The sequence below is a fragment of the Euphorbia lathyris genome, chromosome 4 (assembly GCF_963576675.1).
Source record: "Euphorbia lathyris chromosome 4, ddEupLath1.1, whole genome shotgun sequence".
Lineage (NCBI taxonomy): Eukaryota > Viridiplantae > Streptophyta > Magnoliopsida > Malpighiales > Euphorbiaceae > Euphorbia > Euphorbia lathyris.
The window spans coordinates 8,719,584-8,734,102 of record NC_088913.1 but is presented as its reverse complement, the minus strand read 5'-3'; the positions used below and the strand labels follow the sequence as shown (position 1 = coordinate 8,734,102).

The following is a 14,519-nucleotide window of genomic DNA, read 5'->3' as shown; positions in this document are numbered from 1 at the left end:
CCTAATTGGAAAAGGACTAAATAATAAATCCTAATTAGACAAGAACTGAGTAATGAATCCTAATTAGACAAGAACTAGAAATCTTAATATAATAACTAATTAATTAAACAGATAATCCTTGTGCCAGGCCGGAACCTGTTGCACCCGACGAGACCGACCCTCGACTTCAGGAATAGCAGCCGCGTCAATCCCAGGGGCTTCAATAGCAACTCTGGATCAGCTTCAGCAGTTGTAACAAGTTACAAAAGTATGGTATATAAAAGAAAAAAGACAAAGACGTGTGTATTGACATTGTGAGTTTTTTAAATAAATGTTTTTTTATTTTTATTTTTTTTTATGAAAATACTTGTAACTTCATTATATTAAAACATAGCAAGTACAATAAAAAAACAACAGTAAGAAATCAATTATTACAAGATCTACAAAGACACTGAAATGGGTACAGAGAGTAAAAAAGGTCATAAATGTATAAAAAAACACAAAACAACTCGTCAGAAAATTAACAAGCTCGAATTCAATATTATGTTCGGGAATTATTCACGAATTTGTTAACGAGTTTTGCTCGCGAGCAGTTCATTAATTTAGTTTATAAACTTCGCACGCTAACAATTCATTAATTATGTTCATGAACTATAGTGATTTGGAATTTCTTTAACACATAACTACATAGTTTTTAAATTTATAAAACTAAATTTTACATAAAATTACGCAGTTTACATTTTTCTATTTACAGAAATGTTATTATTAAAAAAAGGCTTAATACATTATTTGTCCTCTGAACTTGTCTAAAAGGTTTGATTGCCCTCCTGAACTTTCAAAGTATCCTGAAAGCCCCTCTAAACTTGCATTAAATGTTGAGTAGCCCCTGAACTTGCGCAAAATATAATCAATGGATCACTCGGTTGCAAAAAAAAAGTAAGTTAAATGCGAAAAACATATTGCACAAGTTTTAAAAAAAACGTAAAACGATCGAAGTCGGAGTATACGGTTGTTAGATTAGAGAATACAAATTGTATATAATACATCTTCTGCATTTAACTTATTTGTTTTGCGAGCAAATGAACAATTAATTACATTTTACGTAAGTTTAGGGGGCTAACTGAACATTTAATGCAAGTTCAGATGGCTATCAGGATACATGAGGCCAATCAAGTTTTTTGGACAAATTCAGAAGACAAATGATGTATTAAACCTAAAAAAAAAAAAAATCGAACCCATCCTAGTTAAAAGCATTTCATCAATATTATAATCACACTTGTTAGGTTTGTTTATATGGTCTATAATAGAGACACAAAGCTTTCAAACTGAGATTCATCGTGTTTAAACTTGACTCGTTTATAATTGAACTAAATATAATCGAGATTTTATCGAACCCAACACCGAACCGTTTACGGTGACCCACTCATTTAAAGCCCTAACTTACACCGACAATCAAAATCTGGTTTGAATTAAAAAAGAACAAAATTTTATAAGTTCGACACATAGAAGGTATGTGTCACTATCTCCTTGTTACGCCTATAAATTGAAGTTTATATCGAAAGAAAGCGCAGTTTGCCTTCTTCTCCGCCGCCGTGCATCGGTGAAAATGGCATCGGCCTTCCCTTTGCTAAAACATACTGCAACTCGACCACGTTTTGATTCGTCTACAACCTTAAACCGTGATAGTCATGAACTCATACAAAATTAACCTCACACTGATCGATTTGCAGCCCCCGTATTTGCCGGTAATTTTCATTTCGTAATTAAGTTTGCCGCTGTTGTTTGCTTCCACTTGTGACTTTATTTTACTTCTTCGCTTTCCCACAGTGATAGACCCCGGCGATGAAGTTTGGCTGTTTGACCCTTATTTTCCTTCTTAATGAGGAGGCGTGTATCAGAAAGATTTTGAAGCAATCCTTTTCCTTCTTAAGGAGGAGGCGTGTATTAGAAAGGTTGAAGGAATCCCTCTAAGTTTTTCTTTGGCACTTTGTGTTTTGATTCTGATTGAGCTGAAGGTTTATAGTAATTATTGTCAATTGTAAGAATTTTGAAGTTCTTAATTAATGGGATTTACTTCAGGTATTCGTGGGGTCTTTTCGAGCCTTGGCACAATAAACGTTGTTGTTGTTGTTGTGTCACGGGTTCTAGTCTGAGTCTTAGGAGGGAAGGTTTGTCTCCAATACACCCACCACACACCCCTCCCCCGACGGGTCCGGTGCACCGCCCTTTTATTCGTGGGGTCTTTTACTGGCTGAACAAAGCTCTGATATTAAAGAGGTAAGGGGACTAAGGATTCTATTTATGATTAGCATTTTTTTATTGTGAAAAATCATAGTATTTTGAATTGTCAGTATAGTAGAAATTCAATTTGTTCTACGAAATAGAGGAAGCATGAGTAGTTGAAGTTCTTTGAATGAGATCCCCAACATTGGTAGTTGAAGTCTACAAGAAACAATTAAGAACCAAAAAGATAACTATTATACTTGCTCTTTTACTTCTTATTTTCCTACCTGTTTTCCTTCCATTGTGAATGACAAAATTTCAAGTTTGCCCTGCAATTTATAGGACATTTTAGCTTCTTGAGCACTAAACTATAGGGCTTCAACAGTTTGTATGATTTTGAACATCTTAACCACCGAGTTCCAATTTTAAACAGCCAAGTTGTTTAATAAAACGTATAATTTTTTAATTTCTATGCAGCCAATGGGATCGAAGCTTACCTTCCAGCCTTGAACCCATCAGTAGACAGGCTGATTACACCAATGCAACAGCAATCACAACTTGCATCATTAGTGAACTTCCATGGAGGAGCCTTTTCCGAAGACTATGAAGCAGAAACAAATGCTCAACACACTTCTGTGGAACCGTCAACAATCATCCATGAATGATAATAGTATGCCTGATCTCGATTTTCGACTTTGAGCTTATTATCTCCATGCCTCAAATAAGACAACTATGAACTGCTTCTTTTTTTCTTTTATGTTGAATAAGTGTTGTTGATTGATGGATGCATTTCTGGATCAGAAATGATTTGGTTTAAGCTTTATATGGTCAACTTGTTTCGTTATAGCATATGCTATGCATCATCATTTGGCATGCATTAGATCTTACTGAATAAACTGACAGCAGTTAAAAATGCAAAATATTGCATTTGTTTTTCTCGGTAGAAGCATGAAGTATGATTGTTCTGTATATTTACAGGTGCTCATTGTTAGCACTTTCAAATGCTTGTGCTCTTTCTTTCTTATTGCTCTTGGACTGATATAACTAAATGATGTTTGAATTCGCAAATATTTTCATGTTCTCAAGTTGCTGATTTTCAACTCATTTGATAAGCTTCTGGTTAGAGTAAGAGCTTGATTCTCTCTGGGTTGGTGTTCTTTAGTTCGGGCAGGATAATTGGGAAGAAAGTCTGAAAGACTCGTCTTTACATTTCTCAGAGCTTAAAACTGCAAATCTTTTGGCACTTTTTGGCACAAAAGTGGAAGACAGAGAGACTTAAAATCGTCAACTCTGCAGCAACATCAGATAACTTTGTTTCTACTGAACTGAGGTTAAACTCTATGCCTTCTTCTCAGGATCAGCAGCCAGCAATCCAAACACCTTCTTAGTGGGCAGATTGACATTCTGCAAGCTGAATAGATAGTTCTGTAGCAATGGAGGTTCTGTTCTTTGTCACTTAATTTCAGTTCAGTAGCCGCATTCAGTTCTGTAATTAGTTCAGTTCAGTAATTTATCATTACTTATTATAATTATTTATTATTATTATTATTATTAGAACCGTTATTATTTTTATAAACTTTTTATTTTAATTAATTCTATGTTTAAAGGATTATATTATTATATTATTTTAGTTCAGTACCATTCAGTGAGCCTCGGTCATGAAAATAGACTGCTGTTTTTTTTTCAGTAATTTAGGTTCATCAGTTACTTTCAACCGTCCGTCCATCGTAATATTATACCATGCCTGTCCAGTTTTCGTTTCCATAATCAGTAATGAACTCTGTAAGCTTGCATTGCAGTGATGCTATCTATTCTGGTGGTGTTAGTTGTGATATCCAAGTAGTTTCAGGTGTTTCTGCTGCTTGTTGTCACAAGCCACTGCAGGGGTAATTTTCACTTGTTGTCCCTAAATCATGCATTAAGTAACAATATTGTCCTGAAATCTTTCATATTAAACAATTAAGTCCTTCAAATTATCATACAAACACAGTTTAAATGAAAGGGAATCATTGTAGAAGAATTGGACATTTATGGTTACATGAGATGTAGGGATAATTTGAATTTTTCTGGCAGTAACCCACTTTAACAGCTTTGAGAATTTGACATGGTCCCTGTTGAGGTTATTTTCCCTATCTGTAATCAAGAAGAAGAACATGTTTTGTTCCGGCTAGGCCCCCCCTTGTTCGATTGCCAAATCGCAGTTTGTTATGAAATTGCGATGTTTTAGTTATTATGATCTATTTTTATTCTTACCTTTCCAAATTAGAGCATATCTGGAAAGAAAAATTGAAATCTATGACCTATTTTTATTTTTACCTTTCCAAATTAGAGCATATCTGGAAAGAAAAATTGAAATATGATTTCATCGAATCTTGTTAGGTGATTATTTAATTATTTATTGTGTTTTTTGATGATGGGTTAGAGGGATCATCCTTAGCAGCAGAAGGCCAAAAGACCTGCTGTGATATATTTCGGAAATTAGCTAATACCATTGCAATCGCTACCTCTCGAGATCAATTAGAATACCTCATGCAGTTGCATCTCTCGAGATCAATTAGCATACCTCACGCAGAATGCGCAACATTTTTACCTTTGGTTAGCATATCAATTCTGTTTGTTGGAGTAATAATAACTTCCAGAGATTTTGGATTTTAAGGGCGAAGTATTAAATGAAATATTAATCACCTCCAAAGTTAAAGGGTTTAGTGAAATCAAATTTTAAGAGCGAAGTATTTAATGAGGGTCCTAATAAATATTAATCACGTTCAACTAGTGACATCAAAAGTTAAACATTATAATGGTCTGAAATTCAGTTTTGCAATATTTTGATATAGAAAATTAATAAAAGAAATATAATTAATTTTCAATTTTACAGATTTATGATTAAGTAGAGTTTTGCATATGAGATCAACTTGCTTAAGTTTTTTTTATTGAATGTGACAAGCAACAACAGAAAGTAGAAGTGTATCTAAGAAAAAGTTTTCTTGAATTTAATAATCATGAAATAGTTTTAATAGATTTTATGCTCTTTACGATATAAAGCATGATAACTGAAAAATGAAAAACTAAATTTGAAAATCACATCCCTTAACAGGTTTTAGCGATTAAGTGCTTGAAAATGGAAGATTTTGATGCGTCTCTCCTAAATCGTCTTTGTAAATCAGAATCTAATAGTTTTTAAAAAAAAAAAAACAAATCTGATAGAGTTTCTTAAAAAAAAGTATAGACAATTGGAAGCTTCATGGCTAGGTGAACTTGGAAAGAATCTAAAATAAATTACGGAATTTGGATTTACTAATTGATGTCCAGTTTTTATTAATATGGAGAGATCATAATCTGATTTTTTTTTTAAAATACAAGTTTATAACTGCATTAATTTTTTTAGTTTTAAATAAAAACTAATTTAAAATCCTAGATCAATTAATACCAATATAAAGACGTCCCTCCTATGCAGATTCAGCGACGGACCTATAATTTTATTGTAATGATAAATGACACGACATAGCAAAGAGATCATTTCAGCAAATTATTTTAGTAGCATCTCATACGAATAATAATATCGTACTCTTATTTCCATGCTTATATATATTAGTGATTATTGATAACATTTACTTCCTATGTCTTATTGTATTGTAATAATGTTGAATTTATGAGTGCCTTTTAATTACTTGTCATTTGCTATAACTATATATATGTATATTTCTATAATGTACTGACACTTTTAAGAGGTTAATATACGAGTTTAGAAGTTGATGTACGTGTCTGATATTCTGAGAGATATAGACATGCGGAATACATACGAGACAAAAAAGTTTCCATTCTGCTTTTCTTGTTTATAATAATTAATTATTTACTTATAACAATAATAGACGGTATTATATAGCCCACTTAATACGTGGATTTTCTAGTAATTTATGAATCTTTTAACATTCCAATTAATAAATTTTTGCAATAATATAAAGTATTCAAATTATTAAAAAAAAAAAATCTTAAACTATTGTCTTAATAAAAAGCATGAGTAACCTCTTAGGTGAAATCGGTTCTATTGTCTTAATAAAAAGCATGAGTAACCTCTTAGGTGAAATCCGTTCATGCGTGAATATAATTAAAAATTTAAAAAATTAAAAAAAAACAAAAATTTAGATATAAGGTAACAAAATAGGTATATATTGTTTTTAGAGAAGTATTAATTTAGACTTTAGGTAACATCAATATAGTTTTAACGTTTAAAAACTGGTATAAATTTAGACCTCAATAACGGATTAGACACGTTATTTCTATTACTCCGTTAAGTTATAATTTCTTCATCTACTTATAATTGACACGATAAGTAATATCAATGACGTATTTTAGTTCCGTTATCCCTATATTAGTGTTATTTTGTACGTGGAGTTTTAGATTAGATTGATTCTGCCCCAAATTACCCAAAAATTTATAAAATTGACAGACTAAGCTGACGTGTGACTGTTCTTATCTGATAATACTCTTACCAAATTACCAATTCAAGATCTGATACACCTACTACATAAGCATAAGATGAATTTGGGGTTTTGAGGGGCGGCTCTTCTCCGCCGTTAGGTCGTGAAGGCATTGATATCTCAAGATGGGATGCGATTGCGATTGGGGTTACATACTCAACCGTGCATCGGTGGAAATGTCATCGCTGCTGTTGATTCCGATTAGGGTTACATACTCGACCAGTGGTTTGTGGTGCTTTGAGGGCGTTGTTCGGAACAAGATTCGACCAGCATCCGATCTCGTCTATGAAGGACCATCTGATAGTCATGAACCTATAAAAAATCATCTTTCTTCTTCAACAGTATGGGGAAGATTAAAACATGATATTCTGTTTCTAAATAAACAGATTTGTGCTTGAAAGAATCAAGAGAAAGCTCCAATTTATAATCCTAGTGAGATGAACTTGGACTTTCATACCCAAGCTCACTCACTCAGTATCTTTCACAGATTCGCTTAAGTTTTGCCTTTTTCCATGTGTCTCCTAATTCAGTGCTCCTGGTGAACAAGACGACAGGAGAAGCTTATGAGCTTTCTGTGCTTTGTGATTCTGAAGTTGCTCTTATTATCTTCTCTAACTGTGGCAAGCTCTATGAGTTCGGCAGCATATCCAAATAGAGTGATCTAATCCTCCTGCCTGTCTTACTTCGGGGAAGACAAGTAAGCACCACACCGTGGCTCTGATGCGGACATCCGAACTGGCCACACTGATCGCGCGGACTCTAGCGGGTCTTCAAGAATCAAGCTCACAGAGGATGCACCTAGAAGGGCGGATCCCCAAGACATGCGAGCAAGGCGGATCTAGGAGTACGCTAGAAGGCGTATCCACATATGAGCATGGGCGGATCGCCAAGATTACTTCCTCAGGAAGTCGACCAACAGACAATCTGACATTCCGTACCTGCACCTCTGTACCTGTTGTCTGGGCTCATTACCTATCTTACCCTCTTATTATTAACTGTATTGTAACCCTAGTAGGGGTAGTCCCTGTCCTTTGCTTATCTTTTAGAGGTTGTATTTAAACCCTCATTTTGTAAGGATATGAAACTTTTTAATCAATCAAATATCATTTCTCTTTGAGAATTAAGGTTATACCTTGTTATTGGGATTCACTCCTTCAAGTTAAGCTTGAGAAGAACATCTTTGTTGGTTTACGACTAAAACCTCCATTTATCGCTTTCAATCCGTATCAGTTGGTATCAGAGCCAATCGTTTCCTGACCCGAAACTTCTTTTGGCAATGGTTCAACCCCGACAACCGCAAGATTCTATGGAAACCAGTGACCGGAGGTATGAGGAGCTAAGGGAGCACCTCGCGGAACAGATTCAGGCCAGCCATGAGCGGCAGAGACAGACCGATCAAAAGTTGCTGGAGTTAACCACCTCCCTGGAAAACTTCAAACTGGAGGTTCGGTCCTTAATCCAATCCGCAGCAGGAGGATCAACTCAGAGAAAGGAAGGAGCCCTTGAACAACCACGTCCACAAATGGGTCCTAGGGATCCTGAGGTAAGAAGGCCTGACTTTGTCCTTGTGCATAACGCTGATAGCGATAGTGATGATTTTGAGGATATTGGGGATAATGGTGCCTTTAGAAATATGAGGGGTGTTGGCCCGAATGATAACAGACGTGTGGGTATGGTTAGGGCAGAACCAGATCTAGGAAACTTTGACAGGGATGATGCCTTTAAGTTAAAAATAGACTTACCGTCTTTTGGTGGTGAACTGGATATAGAGGGGTTCTTAGATTGGTTATCGGAAGTTGCGCGCTTCTTTGAATATGCTGGGATTCCTGATGAGAGGAAAGTAAGGCTGGTGGCGTATCGCCTGAAGGGTGGCGCATCAGTTTGGTGGGATCAGATGAGGGAAGAAAGAAGAAGAGGGGGCAGAGATCCGATTAGATCTTGGCTACGAATGAAGGCGATGTTGAGGGAGCGGTTCTTACCGCCGGACTATGAGCAGTATATCTACAGCTCCTACAGAGGATGCTCTCAAGGTGCCCGAAGTGTCCATGAGTATACCTCAGAATTCTGAAACTGAAAGCCAAAAGACCTCTAGGTACCTAGAAGGGTTGAGATACAACATCCAGGATCGTATTGGCACACAAATGGTGGTTCGAGTGCAAGATGCCAGGAATTTGGCCCTGAAGGCTGAATCTCAACTAAACGGGCGAACCCGGAGATCCGCCGCTACTGAGTATACGCCTGGAGGAAGAGATAACGTGAAGTCTTATGACAAAGGCAAGCAAGTGGCGAGTGCCAGTGGAGTCAGGGTTAATAGTGTGGGAAGAGGATCTGTTGGAGATACTAGGCCATACAAGGAGGTACCTACACCACCTAAGAGCAACAATCCATATGCGAGGCCCGCGCCTTTTAAATGTTTCAGGTGCAATGAACCAGGCCATAGATCCAACGAGTGTCCTAGGAGGAAGAGTGCTAACATGGTGGAAAGATGTGAAGAAGACTATGAAGAAGGGGATGAAGTATATTGTGAACCCTTGGGAGAGGATGATGATGAGGCGGATGAAGGGAGATACGCCATTCATGTGGTTAGACGCTTATTAGTCTCCAGCCGACTAGAGGGCGATCAGAGGCATCAACTATTCCGGACTCGTTGCCTTGTGAACAAAGGGCGATGCAACGTAATCATTGATAGTGGTAGTCAGGAGAACATTGTGAGTAGCAGCGCCGTTCAGAAGTTCGGGTTGTTGGTAGAGGCGCACCCTGATCCCTACAGGGTGGGATGGATCAAGAACGTTGGCGAGTTGAGGGTGACCCAGAGATGCAAGGTACCGACTGAGATTGGTAACTATCATGATGAAGTCTATTGTGATGTGGTCGATATGGACGCATGCCACCTATTGTTGGGCCGACCCTGGCAGTTTGATAACAACGCCACCCACGCCGGAAGAGAGAACACTTACAGATTTGTGAAGAATGGGGTGAAGTTTGTCCTTACACCAATGGTGAGAGAGCCAAAGGCCGACGAGAAGTCTACCTTGGTAGTCTGTCCTACACACAAATCGTTTGTCAGCGAATGTGAAGAAAGCCAAATGGTATACGAGGTAATGGTTAAGGCGAATCACGAATCCGCCCAAAGGGACGAAAGGGAAATGCCGAGTGAAGTGACCCGCCTACTTGGCCAGTATCAAGATCTGTTCCCGGAAGAGCTACCCAGTGGGTTACCACCTTTGAGGGACACCCAACATCATATCGATCTTGTGCCTGGGGCTAGCTTACCAAGCCTCCCACACTATCGAATGAGTCCGAAGGAGAACGACATCATGAGACAGAAAGTGGAGGAACTCATCGAGATGGGATACGTTAGGGAGAGTATGAGTCCTTGCGCCATTCCAGCTTTACTTACGCCGAAGAAGGATGGGTCTTGGCGGATGTGTGTTGATAGTAGGGCCATCAACAAGATCACCATCAAGTACAAGTTTCCCATTCCAAGGTTGGATGATATGCTGGACCAGCTTGGCGGATCTAAAGTCTTCTCCAAGATTGATCTCAGGAGCGGTTATCACCAGATACGTATTCGAGTTGGGGATGAATGGAAGACTGCTTTCAAGACTAGGGATGGATTGTATGAGTGGTTAGTGATGCCATTTGGGATGACCAATGCCCCTAGTACTTTTATGAGGCTAATGAATCAGGTGCTTCGCCCGGTGATTGGGAAGTTCGTAGTTGTGTATTTTGATGATATTTTGATTCATAGCCAGACCTTGGCGGATCATGAGAAGCACTTGCAGACAGTATTTGATCTGTTAAGGAAACTCCAGCTATTCGCCAACACCAAGAAGTGTGACTTTGTCATGGAAAGTTTGGTTTTCCTTGGATTCGTGGTTAGTGGTGACGGTGTCCAAGTGGATGGAGAGAAGGTGAGAGCCATCCGAGAATGGCCGACTCCGAGGAATGTGGGGGACATCAGGAGTTTTCATGGGCTAGCAACATTTTATCGAAGATTCATTAAGAACTTCAGTTCCATAGTGGCCCCATTGACAGAATGTTTGAAGAAAGGAAAGGGGTTCGAGTGGGCGGACGCCCAAGAAGAGAGCTTCGCCTTGATCAAGGAAAAACTGAGTACAGCGCCAGTGCTGGCGTATCCTGATTTTGATAAACTGTTTGAAGTTGAGTGTGATGCCAGTGGAATTGGGATTGGTGGTGTTTTGATGCAAGAGAAAAGGCCCATTGCGTACTTCAGTGAGAAGCTATGTGACGCACGGCAAAAGTGGGCAACGTATGATCAAGAATTTTATGCCATAGTGAGGGCATTGAAAGTATAGGAGCATTACTTAGTGGGGAAAGAATTCATTCTCTACACTGACCATCAGGCCCTCAAGTATCTAGGAAGTCAGAAGCAACTTCGAAGCTCCATGCATGCCCGATGGTCCGCCTTCATAGATAAGTTCCCCTATAAGCTTATCCATAAGGCGGGAAAACAAAACGTAGTGGCGGACGCCTTGAGTCGGAGGGTTGCACTAATAAAAACCGTCAATCTGGAGACCGACTGCTTCGAACATATCAGAGGAGAGTACTTGGCGGATCCCAACTTCGGTAGCATTTGGGAGAAATGTAAAACCCAACATGGAGATGGAGCGTATCACATCACGGATGAGTATCTAATGAGGGGTAACCAACTTTGTTTACCTTGCACTTCCATCCGCGAAAAAGTTATCCGCGATCTGCATGGCGGATCCCTGGGGGGACATTTTGGGCGAAACAAGACCTATGAAGCAGTAAGTTCCCATTTTTTCTGGCCCAAGATGAGGAGAGATGTGGCGTACCTAGTAGAACGATGCTATATCTGCCAGACCGTCAAGGGACACCCCACTAATGCTGGTTTGCAACTACCACTACCTGTACCAGAAACTATATGGGAGGATCTATCCATGGATTTTGTCCTAGAGTTACCCAGAACTCAGAGGGGCATGGATTCCATCTTTGTGGTTGTTGACCGATTCTCAAAAATGGCACACTTCATACCATGCCGAAAAACCAATGATGCATCGGCAACTGCTAAACTGTTCTTCAAGGAGGTCGTCAGACTACATGGCGTACCAAAGAGTATTGTCTCAGATCGTGACACGAAGTTTCTGAGTCACTTCTAGCGGACCTTGTGGGCTCTTTTTGATACTTCTCTGAAGTTTAGTACCACTGCCCACCCTCAGACAGACGGACAGACAAAAGCGGTCAATAGAACTCTGGGAAACTTACTGCGTAGCAAGTGCAAGGATAAGCCCCGGATGTGGGATGTGGTTCTAGCCCAAGCTGAGTTCGCCTACAACGGCTCTGTACATTCGGGAACCGGGAGATCACCATTTGAGGTAGTATACACAAAGACCCCAAACCATGCCCTTGATATAGCATACCTTCCAAAGGGAAATGTGGCTGCCAACCAGCTGGCCCAGGACTATATGCAGATGGACCAAGAGGTAAGGGAGACTCTTGAGGATAGAAATCAGAAGTTAAAGGCTAAGGCGGATGAGCACCGCAGGGACCTACAGTTTGAAGTTGGAGATGAGGTCATGGTATATTTGGGCAAGGAGAGGCTCGCCAACACCGCAAGCAGCAAACTTCGGCCTAGGAGGTATGGGCCATATAAAATCACCAAAAAGGTCAACGCCAATGCCTATCATATAGCATTGCCAAACTGGCTTGGCAAAGTCTCACCAGCGTTCAACATCCGTGACCTTAGCCCATGGAAATCGGATGGTCCTTTAGAGCTCAACAAAAACGAATCAGTGCCGGACTCTTTTAAAGAAGGAGAGAATGATGCGGACATCCGAACTGGCCACACTGATCGCGCGGACTCTAGCGGGTCTTCAAGAATCAAGCTCACAGAGGATGCACCTAGAAGGGCGGATCCCCAAGACATGCGAGCAAGGCGGATCTAGGAGTACGCCAGAAGGCGTATCCACATATGAGCATGGGCGGATCGCCAAGATTACTTCCTCAGGAAGTCGACCAACAGACAATCTGACATTCCGTACCTGCACCTCTGTACCTGTTGTCTGGGCGCATTACCTATCTTACTCTCTTATTATTAACTATATTGTAACCCTAGTAGGGGTAGTACCTGTCCTTTGCTTATCTTTTAGAGGTTGTATTTAAACCCTCATTTTGTAAGGATATGAAACTTTTTAATCAATCAAATATCATTTCTCTTTGAGAATTAAGGTTATACCTTGTTATCGGGATTCACTCCTTCAAGTTAAGCTTGAGAAGAACATCTTTGTTGGTTTACGACTAAAACCTCCATTTATCGCTTTCAATCCGTATCAGGCTCCCTGACATTTGGTATTGTCTACGGTTTTTCTTTTTGCTATCACTATCAGTCCATAGGTCTAACTTAACCAATGAATATGCAGCAAAGGCTTGTAGCAGATCCGATGAAGACATGTTTGAAAGCATATCGAAATCAGCTTAAGTTTGTCATGTTCTTCAGCTCCTGAGATCTTTTCATGCACTGTTGGACAAAAACCAAGCAAGTATACTTCAAAGTTCGGCAAGTCCTTTAAGTTCGAAACTGAGGTGCAACACAGAAGAGCAAGTGTTTTTCGTCGCATAAATACAGGGTAAAGAAAGTAAATAGTCCGGGTAGAAGAAGGATGATGTCTATCAATTATGAATGGAGAGTTACCTGAAGTCGAAGCTCGGTAAATCTGATCACCTCTACAGCACTAATGAAGGGCGTCAGCAGTGCCCTACGAGCGGGAACCTTTCCTTTGGTGGAGCTGTCCGAGATCGAGGTCCCGGTCAAAGGGATCATTTCCCTCCCAACAATCTTGGCCCGCAACGGCAACGAGGTGGAGTGCATTGCCGAGTGGGTAGTGGTGGACATCCCACTTACCTACAATGCCATCATCGGGAGACCTTTTATAAGTCTTTTTGGAAACAGATGTGACTAAAATGTTAATACTCTTCTTATATTTATGAAATTTCATTACAGTAAATAGTTTTGTCTTCGAAATTCTGAACTATTCATTTGCTGCCGGGTTTTAAATATGGTTTCCTTAAGGGAAGGAATTAATTTATCGGATATGTTCATTGGTTTTAAGCATGTTTCTGGTCATTGCATTCATTAGTCACTTGATTTTTTTTTCTATTGCTTGCTATATTAAATTCCATTAGATTAAAAGCATTGCTATTTCTTTTATTTAGAGGCAGGAACAAGTAACCTTTAGAATTAGATCAGGTAATGGCTATCTGCAGTACAGAATTTGATCGGTTTATGGTGAGTGTATCAAAAATTGACAATGCGTGAGACATTGTGTTCTAGTTACTTTAGACTTCGATGTATGCTCACCAACTTGGCTAATGTTTTTTTTAAATCTGCTAGAGGTTTGTGTTCCATGTGGACTGGGACCATTGTACCAATTGGGTTTTCAGTCTGGTGAAGAGAAATACACTCGACTTTAAGTGAATTGCGGGAATTCCTTTTCAACAATGCTTCACTTGTTAAATTAACAACCCGAAATTGTACTTTTATGCCTAATGGAATGGTAAATTGGGAATGCCTCACAGAATTTGCTATGGTTTCTTGTAAGTTGCCTGATCAAGCAATGGAACATATTCTTTCTGGTAGTCCGTTGCTCAAATCCTTAGAATTGATTGAAAGTTTTTCTGAGTCTGATAAGCTGATTATTGTTTCCAAATCTTTAATCAACTGTGATGGGATTTCATGGCTGGTTATTGCTTCTGAATCTTTGAAAAGATTGGTTATAGGACACTTTTCTGATGTTGTAATTTCATGTCCAAAGCTTGAAAAACTGATTATTCTTTGTAGTTTGGGACGAGTTAGAA

General features: G+C 39.2%; 1 long non-coding RNA gene across 2 annotated transcripts; it reads left to right on the top strand.

The window, feature by feature from the left end:
* The first annotated feature begins 1,575 nt into the window (after positions 1 to 1,575).
* On the top strand, positions 1,576 to 3,795 carry LOC136227370 (uncharacterized). Of its 2 annotated transcripts, XR_010688034.1 has the most exons (4): positions 1,576 to 1,724; positions 1,807 to 1,931; positions 2,059 to 2,256; positions 2,680 to 3,795. It is a non-coding gene; the product is annotated as an uncharacterized lncRNA (long non-coding RNA). The 2 variants fall into 2 exon arrangements; XR_010688033.1 differs by having other exon boundaries at positions 1,807 to 2,256.
* The last annotated feature ends 10,724 nt before the right edge of the window (positions 3,796 to 14,519 follow it).